This window comes from Patella vulgata, chromosome 9, assembly GCF_932274485.2.
Source record: "Patella vulgata chromosome 9, xgPatVulg1.2, whole genome shotgun sequence".
Taxonomy (NCBI): Eukaryota; Metazoa; Mollusca; class Gastropoda; family Patellidae; genus Patella; species Patella vulgata.
Window position 1 is genome coordinate 46,477,922 of NC_065887.2, and position 13,941 is coordinate 46,491,862.

Consider the following 13,941-nt stretch of genomic DNA (forward strand, 5'->3'; position numbering starts at 1 on the left):
GTATGTATTGTGCATGCTCTCTAGATAAGAATGGCATCACCGTTTGACATGACTTGTGGAATATGGGACTGAAATGAATTATGGTATACGATTCGCATACCAATGGTAAAATGTTTATTTTGTCTAAAATATTGGATATCAAAAGCCCATCTTTTTCCGGTAAGATCACAACATAAATGTTGATTTAAATTGACAGATAATTCGTGTTTTCAATGTCGAAGACTTTAGATGATATTGAGTTAGATTCTTAGCTACTTTAAATTAAAATTTTATTTTTCAGGTTTCTGATTATTGTAACAGATTGAGAATGGAAATGTAGTTAATTCTGAACCGCTCTTTAAATTAACTTTTAATTTGTTATGTTGGATACCAGAACAGCACATAGAGATGCAGCGCAGAAGAAGATACCAAAAATATTGACGACATTATCTGTACTTGTACCAAGACAAACTCTTTTTAACTGAAAGAAACAACGGTAAATCTCTTTGATCTTTCGGGTATATTCTATGCCAAAATAACTTGGGATCTGAATATATGCAATGGAATTTGGGGTTAGTCTTGTGAAAGTTTTTCTTTAAACCTGTAACGGGTTATTCTTTCAGGGTAGGTTTTAATTTTCAGTTAGAAACATGAATTCTGGGATATTCTCATTTTAAGTACATGTAAATCTTTCAGTTAAAAAGAGTTTGTCTTGGTACAAGTACAGATTAATCTCGTAGATATTCTTTGTATCTTCTTCTGCGCTGCATCTCTATGTGCTGTTCTGGTATCCAATATAACAAATTGAAAGTTCATTTAAAGAGCGGTTCAGAATTAACTACATTTCCATTTTCAAAACTGTTCCAATAATCAGAAACCTGAAAAATAAAATTTTAATTTAAGAAATTGTGTAAGTTTCAGTCACGTAATGTAATATAAAAAAAATTTAAAACGTTTATGCTTTTATTTTGTATAACTTAATTTATTAACATTAAAAAAAATCAGAGCTGTGCGATAAATAGTTTTCATTTTATTTGTTCATTTCTAAATGCTCATATATACCCCAGCAACATGTTATTAATGATGATGTCAAAGGCTTTAAAGCGGTGTATATGACAAAAATTTTCAGGATAATTATTGTAATAGTAGGCATAATTTATAGGGAGTAAATAATAACATTTCTTGTATTGTTTTTAAGGAGGAGACTATCTGTATTTGTAACAAAATAAGGCAAATTTCAGGCGACACAAAGTCATTACTACCAGGCTACGTCAAATAAATCTTATTCAGGCCCTGCAAGAATGAGTTGAAAGCTCATTTATAATACACTGTATTGGCCAAATATGAAATCCAGATGACTTAAATAGAGGAACTCTGCCACTGTCAGTAATGAATGTTATTGTTATATCATTACCACACAAATTATGTTGTTTTATCAAATTTTTGTCAAGTTTTGAGCAGAGAATTTCATCTGCACTGTTTATCTGCTACAAAAACTGCACATCACGTCCTGTTAAATGTTCATAATCTTGCATCGTTGAGTAATTCAACCAATTGCTGTTTTAAAGGCAAGTAGAGAAAGTAGTTTCCATTTTTCAAAGCCTGTTCAATTAAACATTCTTCACTACAACTGCCGCACAATCTTCTGGAATTATCCTTTCCCAAATAAAATAAACATTCCAGGCAGTAGAAATGGATCTGAAATCAATACCAAGAGAATAAATATTAAAATAAGAGTAAGAAATTTATTAATTAAAGACTGTGGGGGTGATCCCTTGTAAACTACAATATTGTGAAAGTTGAATCTGTAAAAGGAATATCAGTCCATTCAGTATCTACATAGATATGATCAATTCAAAATTCCATAATCTATGATGCTCCCTGTGTTGTGTAACAATGATGATGATGGTGTAAAAAAGGCATCTTGTTTTGTATTATATCACTCAGGGAAAGTTAAGATGCTTTACGTAAGATTTAGATAAAGGGCTGACAGTTCTCGCAATAATAGTTTAAAAAAGGGAATGTGTTGAAAATGTCAGTTGAATTGGTTCTCGTACACGCGACGAGTTGAATCGGAAGATGGCTGAAGAGCGAGAGGAAAAATGTTTAAAAATTCATTTTTATTTATTCTGTTCTTGAAGACACTGCCCAAAAATAAAAGAAACGAATAGTTGTAACAATTGACTGTTCCCAAATGCCCCGTTATTCGTATTAGGAATGTCCATGATATTCATATTTTAACCTGAAATTCAAAAGAAAATGAATTAACGTCGGACGCCATCATGGAAATCGAATCATCAATCCGGCATAAGTCACGTGTCAGGGGGTTAGTTTGTAAATTAAGTTAAGATCGTGCCTTATTTCTATGCCGTTGCCCATTTCACTTAGCAATAATACCAAACGAAAATTAAAAACTGGTTTCGGTTGTAGTTCTTCTATAAATTTAGAGTTTGTGTTTATTCTATAGTTAGTTGTTAAAGAGAGAATGTCACCTAGATGCCTCTGTGGAGATGGGCGTGTATCAAAATGGCGTAAGGGTTATGAATAATGATACGAAATTACTATCGTCACATGAACCCTTTTGAAGTGGAGATCAGACGAAATTGGGCGCTTTTTTCAATTCACGGAGAAACAGTAAGAAAATGAGTGTGAAATCGGATTTTATCTAAAAATGCTGAATTAGAAGAAACATTTGATAATGAGACGTGGGATATTTCTCGAAGGAAATTTCAATATTTCAAAATGGCCGGTGGCTGTAAACAGCAAAGGCGGGACAGTCTAGCCTAGAGACACAAAACATACTGAAAAAGACACAGTTCTGTAGACTACCTTGCGAAAATTATAAAATTTAGTGGCAAGTCATTTTTTTCTTAATAGTCCCTAACTAAATCTAGATAGCGGTTGCCTAAATGTATTAATAGAATAATAAGTTAGTAGGCTTTAAAATTGAAGTAGGCCTAGAACTAGAACTGTTCTCATTTCGATCTCTGTGTACGCCGAGGCCTAGAACTAGCCGAGACGAGAAAGTTCATCAGCTAATTCAGGATTTCCAGCATGGTTCACCCTTGTAATGTCAGTGAATGTGATGCAGGACAAAGGGCCTGGGCCGGATAGCCGAGGTCCCGTGTAAACATTGGAGTGCAGGTAAAAGATCCCCTGGCAGTTGGAATTCGATAGACTATAAGACGCTGTCCTGGCAGAAGTTCCCTCATCACTGCATTTCGTATGCCTGACTTCATTTGCCCAGTCAGATCAGAACAGTTCGGTCGTAGGCTGTTAAACTGTTGTTAAACCCCATTTCATTTTTCTCTATTTTTCTATTTTCGTTTTTCAGATGACCGAAAAAAATATTCTAGATTATTTATCAAGATACTTATACGGTAATATAAACAGGAAAACAAGTGAGAATGAGACAGAGACAAGAAAAAAGTAAGTAGGCCTTTTTTTTTTTAGATGAGTGCTCAGGCCTATGTCTATTACTATTAGTATTAGCCTATTGTCTAGACCACACCTCATATAAAAAATAATATGCCCTTTATTTATTAGGCCTAGCTAATAGGCCTAGACTACAGTACATAGAAATGGTTCCACAATAGTGGATAGTTCTGAGGAATTCCTTTGAGCACGTTTGATGAAAGTTACTGGCCTATAATTCCATTAATTTTCAATTCGACTAACCCCAAACTGTACAGCACATAGCTTTACATAATATAATAAACAATTTCCCAATGAAATAAAGGTAAAACTTACCACATTAGTCCATAAATTTAATAAAATCTACAGCTACGCAATATTTATGTTGTTTTCAAAATGGATGTAATGGTCAGTGTATCCATTCAGGTTTATGGCAAAGAATTGTCTTATTGATCAAATTTCTTTGTTGTTGTACTCTTAATAAGCGTCCGATACTTAGGTAACTAGAATTTGTTAATGATGTCATGAAATATCATCCCCAATTTGGTGTACTGTAGGAACCATGTTAAGAGCACCATCCATTATAATAGTCTTTGACACATTTTAAATTTAACTGTCAACAACATAAAATATTTCTTTCAGAATAATCAATTCTAATCTAATTCCTTTGCAGGTTGGCAGTAAAAAAAGAAAAAAGACAACAAATAATCATTTGCTGAAGTCTGTGCAAGAGAAATTAAAATATGAAACACTGAAAATGGAGACACATTTGGTTTAATCTCAAGTGATGAGGAAGAGTATGTTATTAATTCAAGTGACCCAGAAGAGGTATGTGTTTCTCAGTTTTGAGTTGGATCAGCAAAATTTCTCATAAACTGATGCCATGGTTTTTTTTTTTGTTTTAAATATATTATTTATTTATTCATTTACATGGGACTGTATATTATTAGATTTGGGACTGATCATGACAACACAGGCCCTATAGAAAATCCTACTGGAATACCTTTAGAATTCTGTTAGCAGAATGACTCAATTTCCAAATGTATCCAATAGGAATCCTGTTGGATTTTCTTATAGCATTTCCAATAGAATATTTTCATAAGGGAACTAGAATAACTTGTTATTTCAAACTTTTTTTTTAAAATCTAAATGTAAAGACAATAAAGGAAGAGAAGCTGTTGCAAGCTCCATAAATGAATGTATAAGACAGAAATTGGCCAATGAAGCAAAGAGCTTCAGAAAATGCGAAAAACAAATGAAAAAAATCTATACTAATATTTGTTACTGTTGTTTGTCTGTTCAGGGTTAGTGGATACACTAGGGCTGTCCCGAGGCTAAAATTTAGTGTATAGAGGTAGCTTGGACTGGGGAGTAACATAGGCCTGGTGGCGTTGGCGTACCGCCGCTTTCGCAGTTATACTTTCTGCTGTTAAAATTATATTGCTAAGAACAACAGTTTTGGTGCACAAGTACCATGGTTTTTAACCAGAATATTGTGAAAAAGACCATGGTTAGTAGGAACCCAGGGTTGATAGGACTAGGGTTTGGAAAACCATGCTTTTAGAAAGTTGTATGTCACAATAACCAAGGTTACAAAAACCATTGTGTATTCTAGGTTTAAACCATGGTTTGTGAAATACGATAAAAACCGTGGTTACCGACGACCATGGTTTGTCCCAAAATCTGATGGTTTTGAAAACCATGTGGCGGCACATTCTATAAATTAATCAACTGGCTGATAATCCGGATTGTGTCAATGAGTAAATATAATCAATTGTCTTAGATTAATAATTAGTTGATTGATAATTGCCAATGATATATATAAAGCCTATCTCAAGTCATTATTTAACAAATATTAGAATATCTATAGAATATCTTCAAAGAAGTCCAAATAGGAATCTCAATAGGATCCAAATTCTGTACAGTGATATGACTCTCTATTGAAGACTAAAATGTGCTATCAGATGACATCAGGATGCTGCAAATCAATTAATTTTTCTTAACATTTTAATTTCCTATTTTTGGGTCATTTTTCAACATTGTTCAATTTATTTTTATTGTACGCGCAAACTTCCTTTCTTCAACTCCAAACTTTTTACTCACTAATTCTAAAATGAAAAAATAAGTCATTTTTTAGCATTATATCATACAAAACATTTTCAAAGATGGACAATAACAATAACTATACATGTATTTAGTATTTTGACTCAACAACCCAAGAAAAAAGCGGCAGTGCCGGTAAGTCAGTTGTTTATACTCAAGCTTAGTACAGGAGTATAGGGAAAGTAACATTCTCTGCACCTATTCAAAGCTTAGTGTCTTTCTCCTTGAAGGCATCAGTCATTCTGATGCTAGCAATTGGTTCGACAAATTTTCCCTTGGGTACAGAATACCGTATCCATGAAGTAACACCAGTAGCTCTTGGGATTTATTTTTATATCCAAGAGCCATGTATAACAATACATGTATTAATAATGATCGAATCATATTTTTAACCTATAAGCCGTGCAAACTGCAAAACGATATCAGACATAGGCAAAAATTTTATTTTCACAAAGCAAATATTAACTCACCACACAAGGAAGTAGCCTTTTCAAAATCCAAACAGGGTTTCGTATTTGTATCCTTGAATGCATTTGAAGTTTACCAGTTAAAGAGTGACTGGATAATATCTTTTTAGTCCATAGCATAATCATCAAGTAATAAGTTAGCTTTTTCCATTAAGGTTGAAAATTGAGTCTATAAATATACTATCTATCGACCCAAAAGATCAAAATAGCAATAAAACATTTTAAAACACCTTCATTTGGACGTTTTGTAAGAGTACCGTATTCTTAAATCTGTCTTTTTCTGAATATTCTCAGCAAAATTACATATTTTTCTCGGCTTGCAGCAGGACGACCAGTCAATCCTCTTGCAAAATGCTTGGCATGTAGTTTTTATATATGACCAAAGTATTACAAATTGAATTCATTTTGAAAGAATACAAAAGGGTTTTAAAACCCCTAAAAATGTAAACAAACTCAGCTTGTTGCTATGCTGCCAACACGACTGGTTTGCTGATTGGCCCAGACAATGCTTGCAAATCATTGTGGTTCCGTGGTCGCATGGAGGCTCAATCGGACGATAGAAATTAGATTTTGGCAATGTTATGGGGTATCTATATGCGATTCACCCTGGGAAGTGTCATTGAGTAATACTAATAACACTTCACACGGATTAATGATTAGTTGATTGATAATTAGAAATTATTATTTACTCCAAATAATTAATCAAATCGGTAATTATTTAATATCTCGTTTCATCTGTTAGAAAATAATTTATAGGCCTTAAATGAAAATAAACAAAATAGCCAATAATTTTCTTTCCGAAGAGAATTTTATTGATAGCTGATATATTACACGGTAGAGTATCAAGTATAAGAACTCCAGTAATTGCCATTTTGGTGGCCATTTTGAAAAACAAGATGGAGGATACAGTCTGGTCGACCCTTGATACTACAACGTTCGTATTAAGTGCCTAATAAAACATATAAAATGACGGTTACAAATATACGGTGAAAAAAAATAAATTGTCATTTTGGTCACCATTTTCATGGATAAAATCTTGTACTACAATTTTTGGATGTAGCACCCCTAAAAACACATACAATGACATTAGTAAACACAAAGCTTGTGAAAACTTGAAAATTTGTCATTTTGGCGTCCATTTTGAAAAAAGATGGCGGAAATTGTTGGATTAAATTTTTACTACAATTTTCGTCTTCAGCACCCCTGAAAACTTTTAGAAAACAATATTCAACGACAAAACAGCAAATAAATGGCCTGGTTGCTATGGGATTTTGTTTTGAAACATACCAAATCTTTGACTTGATTTTTGAAATTTTCTCTAAACTTACTTTGGTGAGTTGGGTAGCTTCAAACGGACACAGCTCAGTCAGATTTTGCCCGATTTAAATTGAAGGTATTTTTAAAAATTTCCTCGTTGCGACTCATTATGCCGTGATGGGTCCACATATATTGTAATGCATATATATAATACTAATAGTTGTGGATGGTGATAATGGTTATAATATTCATATACCTAGGTTTATTTACAAGAATGTGTAACCAATATTATATCACAGAAATTAAATTTTTTGTGCTACCTTTTCGGGCGTGGGATTTTGCTTTTGGTTTTGAGTCAAGACAACATAACGGTAATTATGTCTGTGACAGAGTGCGTTTATCAAATGAGCAGGGGACTGGTTTTGTGTGTACACCACACAATTGGAGTTTATACTTGAAATTTAACGTTTTGTATTTATTTCATGTTAACATTTTTCAATGAATTTTAATCGTGCCAGCGAAATCTTTCCTTTTTAAAAGTTATCAAGTGCTACATATGACGTTTATATCTAAATTCACATATCTTTATACGAAATGGAGCCGAAAATTGAAAGTTGACAGCAATTTAGGAAGACAAGCTCTAGTACTGTGCACATCCAAAGTTAGAAGGGATAATTAGGGATCTTCAGTGGCTATACATTTCAAATAATACTACAGTGGCCAGCATAAAATGCTTTGATTGATTAACATATTTACCGTAGCCTGGATTTTTGATTATAGTTACGCTATCAAACAATTTTACAAGGTTTTACATGATGTGCTTTAGAAAACAGGTTTGTCTCAAGCTTAAGTGTGCTCTCTCTATCAATTTAAGTGGAATGATGTAAGGTATGTAAAAGGCACATATAAAAGTGGTGGAAGGTTTATGAATATACAATATACTTATATGTACAGAATATTTAAGTATTAACAAATTTAGCTGGAAGTATATATGTTCGTACATATATGATTACATTTACTTGAAATATGCTCTTTGAAATTGTACTGATTAAATTTATTTTAGATATTTTAAAGGTCCTTCAAATAAAAAAGCTGTCTGCTACTATACAATTTTACTCATTAAATGCACTTGCTGTAATCAAGGAAAGAAAGAGGGATAGTGACCATGAAGACAATTGTATTTTAGTATACTTCCAGTTTATAAACAATTGGAGTTTATACAATTCCTAACATTATTACATAAGAATATGTAGGTTGAGCTATGTTATATTATACAATGATATAATAATTTTTTTGTATTCAGTAACTAGTCTATAATCATCATAAGATAACAAGGAAATGAGGTAAAAGGGTGGAACACATCAGCTGTAGAGTTTAGTGTTTGTGGACACAGCGACAGGCATTATTATAACAGTATCTGCACATCTATCATAGCTGCCATGGGTTTTACATGTACTTCAAACAAGCGAGTAGATGACAAAAAATATGGTAGCCAATTATTAACATCGAAGTGTGCAAAGCAGTTAGTTTGATTTTAAGTTTATTGACTGTGGGGGTAGACATCTGCATGCGTAGTATAATTTTGAGACACACATTCAGGTTATTCTCGTATATTTAACAGATTATGACCATACTTTGAACCAACATTCAGAATTTGGCTTTGCACATGTTTTTTAAGATTTCTTCAGCCAGATAAATACTTTATAAGTTGATCATCTATATCAGGGTATAATTCAACATGGCAAGTTTTGCCACTATGGCCCTCTGCTCGAACCTTACCATTTCAAAAAACCACGCTGATTTCACAAGGGGGTGTTTTTGTACAGCTGATAGTAGTTTCACATTGACTTGTGTCATGTCTTCTGATATAGATATGCCAGTTTGTTTGTTTCCTATTTGATTGTACTAATTGTCTTTCATCGTGTCTCATAAAACGCACAATGATGCCTCTATGATGTGTTGGTATTGGATGGACTTGTCCGACAACAGCCTGGTTTGGTTTAGATTTGGGTCCGACTCTATGCGCGGCATCTATCAATATCAACTGATCAATCTTTAATCTGTCCTTAATTATTTTGTGGAATAGCTCGATACAGTTCTCTCCGGTGCTCTCTTTCACGCCAAAAACCAGTCCCCATGCACTTACTATTAGATGCGATTTACGAGTCTATTGTTCAAGATTGTTAATTTTATTTTTAGGTGTCATTGATTTTTATACTGGACTCAATCTTCTATAATCGTTCATGGAAGCTATCAACATCACTGCCTACGTTTAACAGGGGTTTGTCTATGACTAGTCTGTGTCTACGGTTGTATGCCGTCTATGACTTGCCATGTTTTTATTTTGCAAAATTCAAATATTTTTCATATATATTTAGCCAGGTGTGCCACTATTTTTTTCATGTGTTCCAAGGTGTGCCGTTGGCAAAAAAAGGTTGAGAAGAATTGCTTTAGGCAGATCGCTGATGAAAACCACTTTCTCCAGCCGCTATCTTGAATTGTGAGCACCATTTCTCATCCAGCTATAGGGTGACCCATGCACTCTACAGAAATACAGTCCACCGCTGATAGTTCGAGACTACCACTGAAGCGTGCACATTAGCCGTGTCGAGACCAACTTTCTGACAGTATGATACTATAAATAGCCATGGCACGTGCAATTCTCTACAAATCTATTAACTATTACAGCCGTCAAAAATTTATTGTTGATGATTTTGAATAGCAGTAAAATTAAGCTTCTTGGTTATTACAGCAGATTTAGAAATTACGTTCGTTTTATTTTTGAAATTCCTTTATCATTAACTGTACCGTTAAGATCGAGCGGCATCTTTTGGTTTAGTACAAATAATATCTCTGAATCACTTTCGTTAGCAGGAACATGATACTAGCAGTAGTTTCATTTTACTTTTACAAGCTTCTTAAAACAATTGTTGAGCTGGCTAACATGCGTTTTTCTAAATTCAATTTCTTGTTTCCAGCTTTCTGTTATTTCGTAAAAAGGTAGTCTTGATTATCCCGACCTGTCAATCAGACGTAGAATGGTCGGTACACTGGTTAAGCGAGACGAATTTCAAAACAAGGGCACGTAACCTATCTTTTACTCAAAAGTGTCTGGATGTTATGGACGAAACTTGGAACCAGTTTCAGTCTATTATTTATAGATCATTAAATGGTCATAGCTTATTAAGTACAACATGATCGTTTATTTAGTGACTATAATTGTGTGAAACTGATTTAAGGCTTGGTATATATATAAATATTGTGGCGTAATTGTCGAGATATTTGGAGATATTTATTTATGGTGGGTCACCCTACCAGCAATCGAGGTCCACTGCATGACAATATTCTTCATGTTCGGAGGGGCTCTTCTGGGGTGAGCTTAGTGTTGCCCGTCCACTTGTTGTGATGCAAGTTGATGCTTTGAATGGGGTGGAGAAGTTGAAGCTAGGCAAAGCCGCCCGACTGAAGGGAATCAGTTCTAAGCTGATTTCTAGTCACTTATTGCCGGATGTTACTATTACAATTGGAAGTTCTTTTTTCATATTAAATGTTGGTGTTGCTCCAATTTTTAACAAAGTGATTCTTGACTTGGACGTCTTAGAAAAGTATAACTGTGTGGTCAGTCTAAGAAATTGTGTCGTTTCGGTCAGAGAGGAGGTTCTAACTGCTTCCTTGTGTAGTGCATATGAAGAAAATTACTGGTCTCAATCCTAACATGATGAAATTGTAGGTTGGAGTAATCTCCCTGGGAGAGAATGTTTTCTGGCTCCATTATTTGAAAAACACATATTTTGAATTTGTTTTACTGTCTCAGTATGTGTTGTTATTACAACACATTATTATTAAACTATGATAAGATATAATAAGAGCTGCATGGTGTAAGTGTCCAATATATATATATATATATAATTATATGTTTAACAATTTAAATCAGATAGAAAGCTTTTTAAAGAAAGTAATCGTAAATCAATTTGTACTTCACAATTTAGTTATCTCAAGTTGGTCATGTCGTCTGGTCTTGCTACAAGGAATACTGTTAAATTATTAAGTCAAATGTTACATTATGGCAACTTGGTTTGTTTATCATAGTTGTAGTTATGCTTTGTCTACATGTTTGTTTACATGTACTTAGAGGTTGTTTTATGTTTTACTAGCAGGATATCCGGCTTCGCTTGGGGGTCATAACTCCGAAACCGGAAGTGGTAGACTAATGCCACCTGGCCTATGTTACTCCCTGGTCCGAGCTACCCCTATACCCCAAATTTCAGACTTGGGGCAGACCTAGTGTAGCCGCCAACCCAAAACAGACAGACAGACAGACAAACGACAGTCACAAATATATATATAGATTGTAGTTTTCATGGTAAAATTGGTTCTGCAATAAAGTACAGCAGAATTTGTTTTATCATTAGCCGATTGATTATCTGATATCATTCATTCTCCCCTCTTCCTGCATTTTTATACGCCCACATTTTCAAGTGGTTAAAACAAAATCATCTTTTATAGTATCTAACGTTAGTCATGGTAACAAGTGATGTCATAATGTTAATATGACGTCATAGCTTTGATGACATAATATAAAGAATAAGCTAAATAATATATAGTTAAAAAATGGGTGTAGAATTAATTTACAGGCATTTCATTTAAACCACTAGGCCATACAGTATTTAATCTGTGGATCCAAAGTGATTCAGCAATATTGAGTTTGGCTCTTATCGTTCTGAGGGATTTTATCAAGTACAGTGCAGACATAAGATTCATGACCAGGTGTATTAAAGTGTGGGGCTATGTGAGTACTGAAGGGGGTGATAGTTTGGCCAACATACTGTTTGTTACAAGACTCACAAGTTATTCGCACATATCGGACCGTAACTTCCTGAATTATGGCCCCTGATTGTACAAAAAATCACGTTTTTAGCTTGTGGACCCTATAGAGGTCATAATTTTTATCCGATTATAGATTGTAGTTTTCATGGTAAAATTGGTTCTGCAATAAAGTACAGAAGAATTTGTTTTATCATTAGCCGATTGATTATCTGATATCATTCATTCTCCCCTCTTCCTGCATTTTTATACGCCCACATTTTCATGTGGTTAAAAACAAAGTCATGGGTATCACAAAACCATCTTTTATAGTATCTAACGTTTCGTAAGTCTAAAAACCTATAGCCTAGTCAATCTAGCATTGAAATTTCCCAACTTGCAACTAATTGCAACACAAGCTTTTCTTAGTGCAAATTGGAGCATGGACTTGTATTAGCAACATACTAAAAATATACATTAATATAATTTGTGGAAAAGGTATTTTTGAGATGTTTTTAATAAAAAAACGTAAAAAGGGGGAAAAAACGAAAAATTCGCTTTTTTATGAATTTTGAGAGAAAACGAAATTTTTAATGGAGCATGGAATTGTATTAATAAAATACTAAACATAAAAAAATATAATTGTTAAAAAAAAAAAGGTCTTTTTGGAATGGTTTCAAGAGAAAATTGTCAAAAAAAAGCGAAAAAAATACTGTCTTATCGACAGATCTTTAAAATCTATGAATTGTGAGAGAAAGGCAAGTAATAATTGGGGAAAGGATTTATTAACACCCACAACATACTAAAATTAGTAAAATATAAATAAATATATAATTTGTGGTAAAGGTATTTTGGGGTGAAAAAGTGGAAAATCGATGAATTGTTTTGGAAGAAAGCCACATTTTTGTATTGTGGATGTTTTATATCATACCCCTCCTCCTTTTTATAAGTCAGATAGTTACATTTTAATAAATTATCAAAAAATTGTCTTATGCTTTCTTTTTCAATAAACATTCACATATTTAGCTCATTTTTCATCTTCAAGATCTTCATCTGTGATGGCTGTTGAATTAGAACAGTTGATGCCTCTGCATCCTCCACACCCAAAAGAGCAACTTAGGCCATTTTTCCAACAACCACATCTCCTGTTATCGCAATCAGATTTACAGTTGCAGTGGATTATTTTCAGCAGAAAATCAGGAGCAGGTTGCTGTGACATTTCAATTGGGAGCAAGTTTTCATTCACTGTTGTCCATCCCCATGCTGTTGGATTCATGTCAGTAACACTCTTGTTCAACCAATACTGACACTGCAGATACACACGTAAGGAATGAAATTGTGCTGCATTTTAAGTGGGTGGAAGTGACTGGACTTACAACACGACTGGCGGACATTGTTTTTGATATAAATTTCCTCCAGCGACATAAATCAAGTCCTTCGAATGGAATTCCACCATACAAACTGCCAAGTGCTTCTTCTCCAGCTTTAATTATAGCCTGTTTTGACATGTTTTCAGCACAATGAACACGTTTGCTTGTTCCTGAAGATTTGGATCAGACTTGATTTTCTTTAAAGCAAATTGTTTCCCTATTCCAAAGAACCTACTGGTTGTGTCACAGCCTGTTATAACATAAAAAAATGGAAGCTGATAGCATAGATCTCCACCAATTAATGTTTTTGTTTTGAATATATCCCATATTTTGTTTGCTTTCGTAGTAGCTTGTTTATCTGATGTGAAATATATTCTTTTAAGATTTTGTTTTGCATGATGAATAAGCAAAACAAGTAAATCAGTGTCTTCTCCAAATACAACTACTTTTTTAGTATCTGACTTATCAATAGCCATCTGCACTATCAATAAATCTGCATCATCTGTCGCTTGTACGGCTTCAATTCCGTTTTCAATGAATGTTTCTTT

The 13,941-nt window shown here is 33.7% G+C and overlaps 1 long non-coding RNA gene across 1 annotated transcript; it reads left to right on the forward strand.

Annotated features, from left to right (window-relative positions):
- The first annotated feature begins 314 nt into the window (after positions 1 to 314).
- Positions 315 to 4,215, forward strand: LOC130014350 (uncharacterized). Its single transcript, XR_008789325.1, has 3 exons — positions 315 to 475; positions 3,314 to 3,408; positions 4,067 to 4,215. It is a non-coding gene; the product is annotated as an uncharacterized LOC130014350 (long non-coding RNA).
- The last annotated feature ends 9,726 nt before the right edge of the window (positions 4,216 to 13,941 follow it).